This window comes from Pagrus pagrus, assembly GCF_965226575.1.
Source record: "Pagrus pagrus genome assembly, contig: HAP1_SCAFFOLD_65, whole genome shotgun sequence".
NCBI classification, from domain to species: domain Eukaryota; kingdom Metazoa; phylum Chordata; class Actinopteri; order Spariformes; family Sparidae; genus Pagrus; species Pagrus pagrus.
Genome location: NW_028175398.1, coordinates 58442 through 76522, shown reverse-complemented (window position 1 = coordinate 76522; position 18081 = coordinate 58442). Strand labels below are relative to the sequence as shown.

The following is an 18081-nucleotide window of genomic DNA, read 5'->3' as shown; positions in this document are numbered from 1 at the left end:
AACACACATCTGTCCTAACATCCTGCTGAGTAGATGAACATGAAGTGGTGCTCACCTCCACCACGTCCGCCAGAGACAGAGGAGCTGGTCCTGAGTCAGGTCGCTGGGTGACCAGAGGCTGATGGCGTCACTCTCCCCCAGTACCCAACATTGGAGTCAGACACACACGTAGCCTACTGTCTACAGATTTAACTAGAAGTCATTTAATCTTATACTCAATGCGGCTGCAAACTAGAAACACGGACATTGAAATTACGTTGTTGGAAAAAATACAATAGGCTCTACTGATGGTTACTTTTGTAGCTATCTGTGGGAAATAAAGAAAGTCAAATGAAATGTGAGTTATTTCTCTTTTTCTGGTTGCTGAAGGTGATTGATTAACCTGCGAAGTGATTAAAAACAAACAAACAAAAAAAACAAACAAAGAGGATTGTTCAGATCTGAGAGCACGTCAGCGATGTGTAGCCTGATATTCGCTGTGCGGCCGGAGAATATAAATGACGGACTGATGAGAAGCGGTCTACTGTTCGGTTCAGTCCTCGTCGGGGAGTGAGAGCTCATCTAAATGAATCTAAATTCTCCTCCTGGTGTAAAACTATGTGAATTATTTCTGCTTCAACATGATCGGACTGAAGGAAAGGACAGCTGCTGTCAGACAGCTCCGTCAGACTCAGGGTTTCTTCCGGTAAACCTGCCAGTGAGCAGGTTATGTTCACAGAGTCAGTTACCGCAGTAACAGACTCAGAGTTTAAGTTACCTCTCTTTCTGGAACTAAAAACTCAGAGTTTCTCTCATCTCAGGGTTAACAAACTCAGAGTTTTCACAAAACCCACTTTCTGAAATACCCCCCTGTAGAAACTGAATCACTGTTGTTAGTGTGAGCCTGGCATTTACACACAGCAATGGCTCTGGGCAATAACGCAGCATCCAATAATGCAGAAACTTTGTCACCATTCAGAATAGGCTTTCCATCAGATTTTATGAATTTCCTGTGCTTCCATAGAGCACCAAAATCATGCAAAACGCTTAAAGCATAACGACTATCGGTCCAGATCGTTACTGATTTATCTTCTGCTAGTTTACAGGTCTCTGTGAGAGCAACTAACTCTGCAGCTTGAGCAGAGTAGTGAGGCGGCAAAGAACCTGATTTCAAAGTCTCATGTAGTGAGACTACAGCATAACCAACCTGTTTTTTTACCGGTTTCTGGGTTACGGGATGCTGAGCCATCAACAAACAAAACAAAGTGAGGATTAATCAGTGGAGTTTCAGACAAATCGGTGCAATGGGTGCACACCTCGTCCAACACAGCAACACAGTTGTGATCTTCACCCTCCCCCTGAATGGGAAGCAATGTAGCAGGGTTAAGAACAGTACATCTTTTGATCTTGATGTTAGGCATGTCAAGCAAAACAGTATTGTGTCTTAGCCATCGTGCTGTGGAGAGATGTGAGGTTTTCTGTTCAAGCAAAATTAGAGAAACAGCATGAGGAACAAGGAGAGTCAGATCTGAATAACCTACAGTATCCCTTGAAGCCATAACAGCTTTCTCAGCTGCTGCTACAGCCCGGAGACAACGTGGCAACCCAGCAGCTACAGGGTCGAGTTTAGCAGAGAAATAAGCCACAGGTCTAAGTTTCCCCCCATGATCTTGGAGCAGCACTGATGTCATACATGCATTCCTCTCATCAACAGTCTGTGTGAATGGTCTGCTCGGGTCAGGTCGCCCTAAAGTAGGTGTTGTCTGTAGAGCTAGTTTCAGGTCAGTGAAGGCCTTTTCAGCCTCAGGAGTCCATGTCACTAAATCATGTGATTGTGGGCTTTTACCATGCACCGTGGCACCAAGTGGTGCTTCTAACACTGCATAGAACACATTCCCAGGAACGAAAGAACTTGTTTTTTGGTTCTAGGCCTGGGAATGTTCTGAATTGCCTCAACACGATTGGGTGAAAGGGATTTCCCGTCGCTGGAAATCTCATGACCCAAAAATGTGACCTTTTGTCGGACATGTTTTAGGAGTCGGATCGTATCGCGTTCGCATTGTTCTTTTGTTGGCGCACAAATCACAAGGTCGTCCACATACTGCAAAAGTGCAGAGCCCTCGGACAAAGCCAGAGGCTCTAGACTTTTCCGCAACGCGTCGTAAACAGTACGGGACTCGCAAACCAGAACTGACTATCTGGATGAACAGGAACACTGAAAAATGCATTGGCCAGGTCCACCACCGAAAACCACTTGTGACAAAATTGTGTAAGGATTAGGAACTTGAGGAGCTCTCGGCTGTACAGCATCATTTACGACTTGCAAGTCTTGTACAAAACGCCATTCAGTTGGTTGACCTTTGTCTCTTATTTTCTTCACAGGAAAAAATAGGAGTCCTCACAGGAGAAGTGTCACAAGGCACAATTACTCCTGCCTTTTTCAGGGACTCAAAAACCTTCAATAGCCTCAGGTTTGGCAAGGTGTTGGCAAGGTCTGTAATCAGATTTGGGGGTGATCACCACTGGTTCTGCTGTTTTAATTAGACCAACATCATGTTTTCCTCGAGCCCACAGAGTCTTAGGACTTCCTGGAGGGCTGGGATGGCTGCAGCCTCAGTCTCTGACAGAAAAATATGCGAGGATGTTATAGGTGGAACTAACTGAACTGTTCGTTGTGTGTGAGTGGTTGCAGAAAAACCTTTCTAAATGCATGCAGTTTTGGATTGTAAAACACATGTGGGTCATCTGTGGGGTCCCACTTAGTGGTTGATCTACATGCACGTGCAAAAAGACCCAAATCCTCCCATTTATCAGTGTTTGCTTTTTCAAGTGCAATGTGCGGCGCAGAGTTATTTACATAGTACTGATGTTTTTGAGTGGGTGTAAGTTGCACAGATGCAATGCATTTGTTTTCTGTCCAACATAGGTGTGTGATACACAACCGTTCATTTTTGTATTTGTCATCATACCATTTCTTTTCATACTGTCTATCTGGACCCACTGAAACAAAAGATGTACACTGAAGTGAGTCATTTGGCATGCACTGCACGTGCGTGTGTGGTGGGCCAGGGGGTGTGTGTTTTCTGGCCTCTTCCAAAAATAGACTGCAGATATCGCTCTACGGTAGCTTCCACTGATAAGCATACAACAGCTGATCAGGGCAATATTTCACAAACAACTGTGCATTTTCATGAGGTTTTATGACTTGAACACCATCTGGTGTGGGAATAAGAGTTATTCCCAGTTTGCACATGAGATCTCTGCCCAATAAATTTATAGGGCAGCAGTCTGACAACAGAAATGCATGTTTGAAGTTGGTGCTGTTATCATCGGAACATTTAAGAGGAACAGTAAAATGTTCACGTACTACTACACCAGAAGCACTTGCAGAGTTGACAAAGCAGACTGACATTTTAGGAGAGCTCAGAAACTCCTTTCCTTTGATCACTGAGTGTGTGGCACCAGAGACAACAAGGAAAGAAACCATTCTGTCATTCACAGATAGAGAATATGTTGGCATTTTCTTAAAGGCATTGTTTTCATATTTCACATATGTACCAGCTGGAGGTGAACATTTTGTTTCAAGGAAGGTTATTGCATCACATAACAATTCAAACGTGTGATCTGTAGTGTGCGATGTGGGTGTGTTACCAGGCTCCAGATGCGTCGGGTGAGTCAGAGTAGAGAATGAGCTGTCCGGCCGCACCCCCCTTCCCTTCTCTCAGTCCGCCTGGCTGGAGGTCGCAGCTAGAGTCTTGGTGCAATCCTTGGCCCAATGTCCTTTTTGTTCACATCGGAGACACACTTCTGGATCACAATAAGAGCGTCTCCAGTCACCGTATCCTCTGTGACCTCGTCCTCGATATGCAGCCTCAGTTTCACCTTTCGCCTGTACGCAGTCAGAGATCTTAGCAGAGTTCATCCGAGGTGGGAAGGCAGCTGTAATTACTGTATACAGCGCGGTAACAGCATGTCTATAGTCTTCATTTTCCACGTCGTCCCAGTCATGATGTGAGCAGCACGTGTCGCCACTTGGAAACTTTTCTGAAAGCTTTGACCAATCTGCTGCTCCCATTTTCAGGATTAGCAGGCGTTTCAGTTCAGGAAGGGTTGGGCTGAATTCTCGACAGAAAAGTTCTAAGTCCTCATCAAATTTCTTTCCACATGTACTCGGCTGTGGCAGGTGTGCCATGGCCTCTTTCACATCAGTATCAGACCTGGGGCGGAAAACCATTTGGACGCCCCGGGCTCCTGCCACCTCCACCATGGGATAGGTGCCGGTGGCTCCTGTATTATCTTCCTTGTTGGCCTTGCTTCTGGTGTAAGGTCGAGGAGTAAGAGGGGAATGTTCTCCAAAGTTTGCAGCAACAGATGTGGTTTTGGTTAGCTGTCCTTTGTTGGCACTGAGCTTCGCATCCCCTTGTTTGTGTCCCGCTGCGCTCATATCTGGTTGGGAAGCAGACGATGACGGTTTCTGGTCGTCCGGGTATGGCGGTGGTGCTGGAGACCGTGGTGGCGGTGGTGGTCTCGGCGGTGCTATGGGTTGAACAGGAGGGACGCGTCGAGGTCATAGTCCACTCTGAGACACTGAGGCATAGGACCTGGAAGTGGGGGATACAGAGAAGAAACCCGATTCTGAGAAGACAACTCTGTTCTTTTCTCATCACTTGCACTCTTCTTTTCCTTCTCATTTTGACTAGCACATTTACGTCTCTCCCTGCATCCACTTTCCACATCCTAAAGGCTTTCAAATGCCTTTCAACCTCCCCAAGTTTTTTTATGTGACACTTTTCTTTTTGCTTTTATCTCTTTTATTCTAAAATTAATCTTCTCCTCCAACAGATTCAGCTGTCTCATGCTGAATGTCCCTCCGCAGGGAAAACCAAACTCTCTCACCCAGACATGTAAAGGCTCTATAGCCTCATTACCATCATTAACCTTTATGTAATTTATGTTTGGGGCAGCCAGGTCTGGTCCTACGCCAGCTTCCTGTTTTTTTGCTGGATTTGCCTCCCATTGTTCTACTTGTCACTTGTCCCAGTGCACTTTATATTTATCCTTAAGACCCGGTCATTACCATGAATTCAGTTTAATTACGCTACAAATTCTGAAAAAAAGCAGCCAACCAGCGGTGATAACCTTAAGAGACCCCTTGTCTCTGCTTGGTTTCACTCGGCCCTGATTTGGCCCCCAATCCAGCGGTAAAACAGCTTAATAGGATAAACACCTTTTCTTCCTATTAGCGCCGGTGTTCCCAGAACCCGGTATTACTCTGCCCTGAATTGGTTCGAGTCGCCCAACTATCACAATGATCAACAGAAATCCAGCAAAAATTACTAATTTACTTAATTTTTTTTTTTTTTTTCCAAAACATAATTATAATTATTTATTCATTTATTTTCCCTCTTAAAGAAGTTTCGTTTCTTTCAGTATCTCACCGTTTGTTAAGCAACGTGGTCCTTTTTCCCTCAATAAGGATTCCAGTGATGACGGTCCGGGGCCGCAGCGGTCAGTCCTCTCGTCTCTTAAGATTTTTTCTCGAGGTAGAGGCTGGACGAAGTTTTCCTCCAGGCTGGCCGGTCACAGTCCGCTGCAGGCTCCAGATCCTGTCACACAAGGAATCCCACTTCTGACACCAAATTGTTGTGGAAATTTGTCTTATTTGTGAGATATCTGAAACAAACTTGTAAGAAATACCAGTTGTCTTTTAAGGATTTTATTCTTTATAAAAAAGGTTCATCAATCAACAGAGTGGCATGCGGTCTGCAGAAAGAAGAACAAGATGAGACAGTTGAGAACCCTTTTTGTTAAAGGAAAGGAATGCCCTGTGTCCTTCTCATGTCTGTACCAGGCTCCGTTCCCATAACAAGAAGCACATATCTCTCTTTGTGCTGACAGTACAAACATTCGAGGATGTGGGAAGAACACAGTGAAGACAATGTAAGACGACATAATGAATAAAAATGGTATAGTAATGCAATTTCCCATTCCAGGCTTTTATGGTGAGGGATCTGATGTTCGGCTCCCATTTTAGGTCCTGGGTGATAATGGTGCCCAGGAAACGGCAGGACTCCACAGAGTTGACTGGGGAGCCACACAGGTTGAAGGAGGCGGGTGGGGCTGGGTTCTTTCTGAAGTCCACTACTATCTCCACTGTCTTTAGAGCATTAAGCTCCAGGTTGTTCTGGCTGCACCAGGTCACCAAATGGTCAATCTCTCACCTGTAGGCGTACAGGTTTCCAGATGTTACCAGTTCTGGTCCCAAAGCAATTTTTTCAACAACTCAACCTTTGCATCACACAGTTTATATGGAGAAACAAACCACCCAGGATAAAGATGTTAATATTGCAAAACCCTCTAGAAAAAGGTGGACTGAAAAGTCCCCAATTTTGAGCATTTCTATTGGGCAGCACAAATTACAGCAATGTGGGTCTGGCAAACAGTGCAAATCCCATTCACCTAAGTGGAAACAAATTGAACAGAACCATTTAACAGAGTTCAAACTGGAATCAGTTCAATATAACAGCTCGCTTAGCTCTCTTTTGGTTACAACAACAAACCCAGTTATTGTCCATACTTATAAGATATGGCAGCAAATTTGGAAGAAAACGGGCTGTATTCAACCTATTTATGACAAATCCCCTTTCCACTCCAATCCCTCTTTACCTAAAGCCCTTAGAGATGGTATTACAAACCTATGGTTTACAAGAGGTATTACAACTTTTGGGAATTTGTTCAAAGATGGAACCCTTCAGACTTTTGAAGAGCTCTCATCTCAGTATGGACTACTCCACACCCATTATTTCAAATACCTCCAGGTTAGGCACTGTGTTATCTCCGAACAGGGTGGCCATCTTCAACCATTAAAAGAGCAGCCTCTAGATAAACTTGTGCGTAGTAAACAGCGAGTGGGGGGGGGTTTATCAAATCAAATCAAATCAAATTTTATTTATATAGCCCAAAATCACAATTCATTCTTTATTCTTCATTTTATCTTGAACAACAAGTAGCCATCAAAATGATATGTCAGACAAACAAAATAATCTGTTCGAGAGGGAACAGGAGGAAGCAGAAAGCTTATTTAGTCCTGTCCCTTCTTCACAACTTCCTCACATCATAAAATAAATACAACAAAAAAGAAATATATAAAAGTAAAATACAAAGTAATGACAAAATGATAAATACAACAAAACAATTAACAAAAAATCAAGGCATACTTAAACTAGCCTCCTACAATATCCTAAACTCGAAAAAGTTAATTCCCCAGTCACTCCCCATATACCACCAAAGTGAAGTACTGTATTCCATAACCCAGCCGTGATTGCAATTAGTTATATTTATATTATACATATTGCTTCGTATAAGGAACAGAAATGTAATAGAATAATTACATCCAGAAAATAGATAGTTGTTTTGAGGTCTTATTTTTTTATTATATTTGTCAAGAATTGCTTTCTTGTATCTGTTTTTAAACTGTATAGAGCTAGTACTTTGATTTCTTCTTCAAGACCATTCCACAATGTTACCCCATAGACTGATATGCACATGCTTTTAAAAGCAGTACGTACACAAGGTTTTTTAAAATTTAATTTTCCTCTTAGATGATATTTACCTTCTCTATCTTGAAACATTTTTTTAAATGTTTTCAGGCAGTGCATTATTTCTTGCTTTAAACATTATTATTGCTGTTCTAACTTTCACTAAGTCCATAAATTTCAAAGTCTGTAATTTAAAAAATAGAGGATTCGTATGATCAAGATACCCAGCATGATTTATTATCCTTACTGCTCTTTTTTGCAATGTGCATATCCTTTTTAAGGTACTCTTGTAAGTATTACCCCAGATTTCAACACAATAGATCAGATATGGTAATATGTGTAATAGCGGATAAGGTCTAACGTCTCATTTGGAAAAGTCGGCGAACCCCTGGGTATCCCACACACTCAGAGTCTGGCAGAAGGTAATTAATATTTGTGAGATGCATAGAATGTTGAGAATTTTCAGATGGTTTGCCTATGACTCAGATTTTATTCCCAATAGGCACAACTCTAGTTTTAAATCATGGACATTGTATGGTCTCACAACACTCCTTTCACTTACTCGAAGAAAGCCTGTGCACAGCTTTGAGACCTTGCGGGATAATCACGGCTTGGCACGAAACAAATTTCATAGATACCTGCAATTACGATCATATATTGCTTATGAATGTAAATTGACCGACCTTACAGAACGTGAATCAGAATTTTTCCACACATATGGCATGCTGGAGACAATGTGGTTCAACTGTTGCTAACCACTATCATATCTTCTGGGATTGTCCCAAGTTAAATGATTTCTGGAGGGGTATCCAGGCTTCCTTAAGCACGTTTTTTAACACTCAAATACCTCTGGTTTTTGATGTTCTGTACCTGGGTCTTGTCTCTTTTTTGAAATGCAGGACCGAGATAAAGCTGCTGCAATTACTTTTGGTGGCTAGTAAGAAAACAATTACAAGGAGATGGTTAAGCCCGATTCAGCCTACCCTGGATGATTGGATTGGAATTACCCTAGAGATATTTAGGATGGAAAAATTGAGCTATCAATTAAGAATCCAAAAGGACAAATTTTACCAAATCTGGAACAACTGGATTTCATTCATAACCCCCACGAGAGCAGATTTCATTTGATCTCACTGGTAATATTACTTCCTAGATTACTTACTTAATTTCTGACTGGTTATTGTTAATTATTTCTATGACAGCAGCAGCGGGCGACCACCCTGGTTCCTGTACATAGTTCCATTTAAACTGTGAGATGAGAGATGAGATCTACAAGTAAGTTGTACCAGAGTTCTCTCTAAGTGAGCATGTAAATCTCATCTGGCTTTGTGTACCTCATGCAAATTATCAGTACTGTCTTTTAAGAGGATAACTTGTATCCACTGATATTATTCCATTACAATTGCTGTGTAATTTAAGTTATTAGAGGAAAGTGGGTACTACAAAGGCCGAACGTAATTTAATCCACGACCCATGACTATACCTTTTTTGGACTCGCATGCCTGGACGGCTGGTGATGCGTTTTTCCTGGACTCAAACAAACAAAACCGGAAGGACACTTGTTTTCACTCTTACCAATGTTGATATGCTGGTGTATTTATGTCCATTCCAAATAAAGATATAATAAAAAAAAAAAAAAAAAAGATATTGTAATGAGTGCACAGTACAGAAAGTGTAGTGTTGCTTGATTCAAGATATATCTACATGTACTCAGCACTCCAATGCTCTTTGCCATCTTAGTACACAGATACTTAATGTGGGCCTTCCAGCAAAACTAAATTAATAAATTAAAAATTAAAACACTCCAAAATTTGTTTTCATAAACTCTTTCTATTGCAACATTATTCATTTCTACGTGAACATCTTCATTCATTTTACGATGTCCAAAATTTATAAATTTAGTTTTGTTCAGGTTCAATCAGCGCTGCCCCTCCTTAGACGCAGAACACGCGCTGTGCGTAGGGCCCCACGATCCGTGGGGGGCCCCATTTTGCACAAGGGGACGCATTCTCCGCAAATGCGCAAAGGATGCGCATCGCTGCCGTGAGGCACGCTTAGAGCACCAAGTCAGCCAAAGGCAGGAGAGAAAAAAAAAGAGACGAGTAATCTGACGCCGCACACGTTGCCGCAATGATTGACAGCACGCAGCATCTGACCAATCAGCGGTCAGATGCGCCGACAGGCAGTTGGATGCAGGTGGAGAGATGGCCTCCCAACGGCAATATGAATCGGGAGCAAGCAAAAGAAAGACAAAGTCTAAACAAGAGGAGGCTCGTGCTTCACTTGAAGGTGGGTATGTTGTTGAAATAAAAAAGAAAACTTTGTGGCATAAACACCCCAGCTGCTAGCATGCTAATCATGAGACAGAAGAGAGGATAATTCTGTCTAGATGTGGACTGGAGATGAAATTTTCCAGCGGCCCTGATTATCATTTATTGAATGTCTTGTTAACTGCATATACATTCAGCTCTGTTGAAAAAGGAGCGGTTAATTGACCAGTTGGTGGTCGTATGTTGGCTCAGGTTTATAGCCTATCAATCTATGCTATCAATAGAAGTTTTGGGCTATTTTTATGGAGGTAAAATGTCGCCATCTCTTGGTGAATTTAATTTATAACAGTCATATAAGATTAGATAAGAAAAATTAAGATAATCCTTGACCCACAATGGAGAAATGTAAAGCGTTACAGCAGCAAACAGCAGTGTAGGAATATAGAACCTAAGCACTAAATGTAAAAATAAGTATTTAAAAATATTTAGATATAGAAATATCATCAAATCAAATCATAATGAATATTATTAGCTGTAGTCGTATTTGCATTAATTGCATTTTAATCTTTGTGAGGCTAGTATTTACATTAATTTCATTGTGTAATTTACCATTAAGACCAAAACAAAAATTAATAATCTGCTTGTATGGTGGATTTCTTGTCATAACAGGGTCAATGCTGAAGTTTGTTACTAAGGGTGACACGGAGCCAGCACCCAGTATGTCACAAGGGCCATCAGGCACCATGTCTACTGAAGCAGCCTGCATCTGTAAAAGGCCTGTTCCATTGTTGAAAGAGGCTGTTCATTTGATTTGTTCCTACTTATAAAAGGTTGTAAACCTAAATGGCATTCCGTGATACAGTCATTTTGTAAAGGGGGGGGGGGCCTCAAAATAAAATTCTGCTTAGGGCCCCAATTTTGCCAGGGGCGGCCCTGGGTTCAATGATAATTTATTTATATCAAACCAACTTTTTAATTTATACATTTCTTCCGTGACCACTTCCAAGAGCTGCTGCAAGTCTTCCCCAGAACAAAAAATATTTGCGTCATCCGCAAAGACAACAAACTTCAGTACATTTGAAACTCTACAAATGTCATTAATGTACAAAATAACTAGCTTCGGCCCCAAGACTGACCCCTGTGGGACACCACAGGTAATGTTCAGGTTCTTTGACTTGTGAAGACCCATCTGCACAAATTGAAGCCTGTTTTTAATGTAACTCTTTATCCAATCCAATGCAACCCCTCTGATGCCATACCTCTCCAGTTTTTTAAGTAGCATCCCATGATCAATTGTGTCGAATGCTTTTTTTAGGTCAACAAATATATAGAAGTTAATCTGCCTGATCTGAACCCATACTGACTGTCCATGAATATATTATTTTTTTTAATGAAATTATCCAGTCTTGTAACAAAAAGTTTTTCAATAATTTTTGAGAACTGAGAAAGCAAGGATACAGGTCTATAGTTGGTGAAAAGGTGTTTATCACCATCTTTATACAATTACTTTAGCAACTTTAATTTTATCTGGAAATGTTCCCGTTATGAATGATAAATTACATATATGTGTTAACAGACCCACAATTCCATTTATTATTTTCTTTAGAAGACTCATATCGATATCATTCTAATCTTTTGACGTTTTACTTATACACTTATTTACAATATCAATAATTTCCTTACTTTTCAGTTCCCAATATGACTGAATTTGGATTTCTCTCCACACATTTTTCCTCAACACATTTCTTCTCGGATTTATTTCTTTGGCCAGATTAGGACCCATCCATTAACAAAAAAACTGTTAAATTTGTCAACCACTTCATTCCTATCAGTAATTGTTATGCCATTGTCCGTAAACAATTCAGGGTAATCTGGTTTGGTTTGTCTTTTTCTAATTATATTATTTAAGGGAATAGTTGTCCAGTCCATCAGCAGGGCAGAGGAGAGCCATTAGCATTGGGCTAAGACAAGCGACAAAAGTAGCTAATTTGGCTAACGTTACATATTTCATGAAAATAACAAATCCCCGAAGCAAAACAACTAATTACCTGTCCAACAGAAAGACAGCAACCTCTGCATCACTTCTGGAAGTGCTACTTTTGGCTGCATTTTCTCTGCCATTGTTCTCTCTTGGTAACTCTGCTGCTTCTTCTTCTGCTGCTGTTTTATGGCTGTTGGCAAACAACTTTAGGTGTGCATTACTGCCACCTTCTGAACTGGAGTGTGGATCTCCTGCTAACTCCATAGCTGTGTCCAAATTCAGGGGCCGCATCCTTCGAAGGCCGGGTCCTTCGGAGAGTCCTTTGACGGTTGCGTCAACCATAGTTAAATTGGACGGTCCAGCCTTCGGCGTATTTCCTGGTTTGCGTCACCAGATGTTCCCGCCCTTACGGTTATGTCACGATTGATGCCGCCCAGGCCCGCGAAAGAGTTTTGACTGAATGGATTTTATGGTTTTCTGAACGTCTAACATTTTGAAAGCGAAGGCTTTTATAGCTTTACTTCCAACGGCATAATGCTAATTTATGCCGTATGCTAATGCATTACCAGGGTCACGTATTTTAACTGAAAGTCCGCTGAAGTTTAACATATCTGGCAATGGATGATCAAATGAGTAAAAACCGAGTATAAACCCAGAACTTACATTTAAATGTCAAGTCCGCGCCACTTGATGTCGCCATTGTTCAGTTTTCCCTCTTCTTTTTCGTGACTGAGCAGCGGCGCACAAAGGATCTTGGGATATGGGAGGCCGCGAAGGATAGTAGCGGTCCGTCCTCCAAAAAGCGGGAGAAGCAGGCTGCATTTGTGGGCTGCATTTGGAGGAGCCTTCGAATTTGGATATCCTTCGCGCAGCGTTGTGATGTAATTGGCCTTCAAATCCGCACTTTGAAGGATGCTGCCCCTGAATTTGGACACAGCTCATACGGACTGTGTTGAATATATCCGGCAACGGTTCTTTCAACTCTGACTGAGAGGGAGGGATTGGTCAGAGATTTTACAGGCCTGCAGCTGCCACAGAGGTATGATTTATTTCGTTCATTTTCCTGAACACATTATGTATGGACTACTCTCAGGATGGAAAGGCCATTTCACCCAGTATAACAAAAAGTGTTTCTGAACAGGATTACCAACTATACCTTTAATATATTCCATATACTTTTTACATTGTTTTTATTATTCTCTAATATTTTATTATAATAACCCTTCTTACATACTCTCATAATATTAGTTAATGCATTTTGGTATTTCTTATATTTAATCTCCGCCTCTTTTGTTCTATATTTTATGAAGTGCCTATACAGAGTATTCTTTTTCTTACAGGCATTTTGCAGTCCCTTAGTCATCCAGGGGTTTTCAGAATACTTATTCTTGTTACTACATTGTTTGCATATATATATACATATGACAGTTTTTGTCATACTCATTTTTGAATATGTCTAAAAATAATTAATATTATCAGTGTCTTCACAAACTTCTTTCCAATCATAATTAATTAAATCATTCCTAAATGCAGCTATAGTTTCCTCAGATCTTACTCTCCTGTATTTAACTTCATTACACCCCCAGTTCCTATTGTAGTTACATTCATGAATCGCAAAGACAGGCAGGTGATCACTAATGTCATTAAATAATAATGCACTTACAGTACTACTCTCCATATTGTTTGTAAAAATATTGTCACTCAGAGTGGCACAGTGAGATGTTATTCTGGTTGGTTTTGTAATCGTTGGAAATAAACTCATACTATACATTGCTTCCACAAATGCATCCGTCATTTTATGGTTGTTGGGATTCAACAAGGCCATGTTAAAATCCCCACAGACATAATTGACTTTTTTGCTTTTCTTTAGCGAATACCCTTTCCATATTATAAAGATTTCAATGTTTGAACCAGGTTTCCTATACACACAACTGACAGTGACATTTTTCTTTTTTTCCAATACATATTTCAATAGTAACACACTCCATTAAATCATCCATGATTACTGACATATTGTCCACAACCTTGTGAGGTCAACAAATAGAGCCACATCTCCTCCAGTTTTGCTCCCTCTATTAATGCAATTAAGTTCCTATCCCTGCAAAACAAAATCTGTACCTCTCTCTTCGTTAAGCCATGTTTCTAAGATGGCTATAATGTTAAAAGGCTTTTTGAACTGCATTAGATATTCTTTTATACTTTGGAAGTTTGCATATAAATTCTACTGTTAAAATGAATAATATTTATCCCATGTTCAGCAGTAATATTGTTAAAATGTTTTCTGTATAATAACAGCAACTGGTGTTTGTTTTTAAAAAGATTATGTTCCGGATCTATAACCTGTTCATATTCTATTAAGTTTTGTTCCAAGTTATCACATTGCCTCAATGGGCTTTACAGTCTGTAAAGTGAACGACATCCTCTGTCCTTAGACCCTCGATTCGAGTGAGGAAAAACTTGCCATCTTCATGGAAAAAAAAAGAGAGAAAAAAGACGACGGAAGATCCTCAGGGAGAGCCACAGAGGAGGGATCCCTCTTCCAGGACGGACAGTCATGCAATAGATGTCGCATGTACAGAAAGAACAGAAATCACAGTTTACAGGTTGCATTGACAGAAAATCTGATAAAAATTATATATGTAAAGTATGTGGATCCAGGAGACGACTGAGCAGGACAAGGCATCGTCAGGGGGTGCCCGAGCCACACGACCTCCTGTCCATCGTGGTGACCTGGAAGAGGGCAGGCCACACAGGATAATTAGTAGTAGAGAGAGAGATCAGAATGAGATGGCCTCAAAATTTACAGGAATACAGTTATAAGGAGATAGCGAAAGAAGGAGAGGAACGATCCAACGGAGCCCGGGTGTGACAATCCAGATCTGACAGTATGTGGGGCTGTAGGAGCCAGGAGAGGTAGATGGTCTCTGGGGCCTGAGTTCATCAGAAGGGAGCCTGAATGAAAAGAGAGTAGGAGGAGAAAGAGGGGGAGAAAGTGACACAGCTTGCACCTTGTGGGAACAGAAAGAAAAACAAGGTTATAGAAATGCAATGTTAATCAGAATAAGCAGATTATTACTAGTCGGCAGGACAATGTGGCGTCTAATACTATAGCTTACTCACTGAGACTGAGTTGACCCACCGAAGAAGCTAGCAGTCGATGTCAAGGACTAATTAAAGGCCAAGTCAAAAAAGTGAGTTTTGAGTTTAGATTTAAAGGCGTCAATAGAGCCAGATTGTCTAATATCAGCTGGGAGGTTATTCCAGAGGAAGGGGGCCCGATAGGAGAAAGCCCTGCAGCCAGCTGACTTCTTCTTAACCCTGGGAACCATCAGGAGCCCTGAATTTTGAGAGCATAATGCACGAGTTGGAGAATACAGTATAATAAGACAGTTTTGTATGTCATCAGCAGCACCTTAAAGTCTGATCTTATATGTATTGGGAGCCAGTGCAGTGAGGCTAAGATTGGTGTAATATAATCAAATTTTCTTCTACGTGTTAAAACTCTAGCTGCAGCATTTTGAACCATCTGAAGACTTTTAGTGCTCCCATGTGGAAGACCCGAAAATAAGGCATTGCAGTAATCCAGCCTAGACGAGACAAAGGCCGTGGACAGGAAGGACCTAATTTTGGCCATATTGCGCAGGTGGTAAAAAGCGATCTTGGTAATTTCTTTTATGTGCCGATGGAAAGAGAGGCTAGAGTCAAAAGTAACACCTAAATTCTTAACAGTTGAACTTTGATCACGTGACAGTAACTCTCGACAATTGTGTTATTTCTCAAAGAGGTGTCTCTGTCGAGGGGGAGCAATGACCAGCATCTCAGTTTTATCCGAATTTAGGAGCAGGACATTTTCTGACATCCAGCTCTTCACGGCACACAGGCAGGTCTCCAATTTGGCGATTTGAGATTTATCATCAGCTTTGATTGGCACATACAGCTGAGTGTCGTCCACATAGCAGTGGAAATGTATTCCCTAACTCTGTATTCCCAAACTCCGAGTATGGAACGCCATACTTCACATCAGTAAATATCGATGTAGTACTTTTATAAGAAACACATTGTGTTCTCGGTCTAACAATATGCCGTGATCTGTGGTGTCAAATGCAGCACTGAGATCTAGTAACAGAAGCACTGAGGTCTAAATCTAAAGTAAGTAAGTAAGATGTCCTTTACCACTTTAGTAAGGGCAGTTTTGGTGGAGTGACAGGCTCTGAAAGCTGATTGAAAAGGTTCCAGGAGATTGTTATTAGTTAGGTAGCCTGAAAGTTGCTGGGACACAACTCTTTCTAAGATTTTGGAGAAGAAGGGAAGGTTGGATACTGGCCTATAATTATTTAGAGATCCTGGGTCACGCTGGGGTTTCTTAAGTAGAGGCTTAACCACAGCAGACTTAAAACTAGCAGGGACAACACCTGTCATTAGCGATAAGTTAACAATATTTAACATTGTAGGTCCCAGTGCTGGCCATAGATCCTTAAACAGTTTTGCCAGAAGGGGGTCCAGGATGCAGGTAGTTGGCTTTGAGGATGAGACAATTTTAGACAATATCTCAGGGGAGATATTTTCAAAATTGTTTAGAACCGGGGCTAACTGAGAATCGGCAGAAGGCTGTTTTATAATAAACTTTGACGAGGAAGCCAGAGATGATGAATTAATTTTGGCTCTAATATCATCAATTTTATTGCAAAAGAAATCTAAGAAATCATTTGCAATAAAGGATGTACAGCTCACAGACTGTGGTTTCTGAGTAAGTTTAGCCACAGTGTCAAAGAGAAATCTAGGATTGTGTTTATTATTGTTTATTAGGCCAGATAAATATGCTGTTCTAGTGGCATTAAGAGCACGCTTGTAATTAGACGCCATGCAAGATGAAAAACTACTAATTTAGATTTTCGCCATGCACGTTCCATTTTCCTGCAGGCCTGTTTGAGATCTCGGGTTTCATCAGTAAACCAGGGAGAAGATTTCTTTGGTCGTCTTGTCTTGGTAGAGACCGGTGCCACAGAATCGAGGAGAGAAACGATTACCGGGTTAACTTAATTGGTGAATTTTTCCACAGGCTTTGTCGCAATCGCAAAAGGGGCCAGGACCCATGCCAATTTATCACCGAGTGTCGCTATGATTGCCGGGCTGATATGACGAGAGGTGGAAACATTTGTGTCATTGATACAGGGACAGGCTAATGACACTTCAAATGTAATAAGAGAGTGGTCCGACACAGCAGAGGAGACGGAAGCAACATTCAGGGCTGACACATCTAATCCATGGGAAAGGATCAAATCCAGAGTGTTACCACTGGAATGAGTAGGTTCATGAACGAGCTGAGTAAAGCTAGAAATATCGAGCAGACCCAAAAAAGCTTTACTTAGAGCAGTGGTTCTCAACTATTTTCTGTCATCCCTCCCCTAGAGGACAGAAATGTTTTCACGCCCCCCCTGAATTGAAATATTATTGAGAACCTGAGTTAACATCTGCAACAACTTAAAACAATTTCCAAGTTTAGTTTATTAACTCAATTTGTAACATTTAAACAAGACTGTGTGATTCTCAAAACAGAGAAAAAAGCGCAAATGATTCACTGGGATGTGCATTTTTATAGACTAAACACAGTAACATTCAAAACTTTAAACTGTAAACATTGGTCACTTGTCAGCTTCATCAGCTTATTCCTTTTCAAAAAGGACTTTTACATTTTTTTTGTGCTAAATTTGCAACAATATTGCTTTTTTTTTTAAACGTTATTTTACTACGCACTGACAAATCTAAACATGTACACAATTATCATCATATGGATGCAGTTAATGTGTTGTGATTGGGATCCTGACCCACCAAACATCCTGGAAAATGACAGTTACATTTTTCTCTTAATTACATAATTACATAATCACCCATCAGTAAACGGGAGGCTGTCTGACTGTCACTCGCAGGGAGGGAGGCTGTTTTATGGAGGAAAGATCACTGAAGTCTCGGTCAGTAGGGCTGACTTAGCAGTGATTTTTTTTACCGCGACAAACACTTGCCGAGTTAAAGTTTTTTGCCGGGGACAGACGCTGTTTTTCGGGCAGAAATGTGACGAAGAGTCGGTTGGACCGACAGGCTGACAGACACTTTTCCACATATAATTGCTGTATTTTTTTCCTCATAATTTGCCAAAGACACAACCAGTTACCACGTTACTGTTGTTTGGTCCTGTAACATTGCTTTGTGGGACATTTCTCTATATTTTATTGAGTGTCGGACCTGTTTAGTTATCACACAGTGAACACCATCAGATCGACAACCCCCCGCTCCCCACCGTCGGCCTATCTGCTCA

The 18081-nt window shown here is 41.1% G+C and overlaps 1 long non-coding RNA gene across 5 annotated transcripts in view; it reads right to left on the bottom strand.

Moving 5' to 3' along the window:
• LOC311253903 overlaps positions 1–18081 on the bottom strand; it is a 37293-nt gene that overhangs the window by 4478 nt on the left and 14734 nt on the right. The window contains exons 4-5 of one of the 5 annotated variants that reach the window (XR_014622028.1): positions 5677–6200; positions 3631–5585 (exon numbers count right to left, since the gene is read on the bottom strand). This is a non-coding gene — a long non-coding RNA (uncharacterized lncRNA). Of the gene's footprint in view, positions 1–3630; positions 5586–5676; positions 6201–14285; positions 14777–14888; positions 15106–18081 lie in introns of those variants that run through there. The other 4 variants (XR_014622029.1, XR_014622031.1, XR_014622030.1 and 1 more) reach the window with 4 other exon arrangements.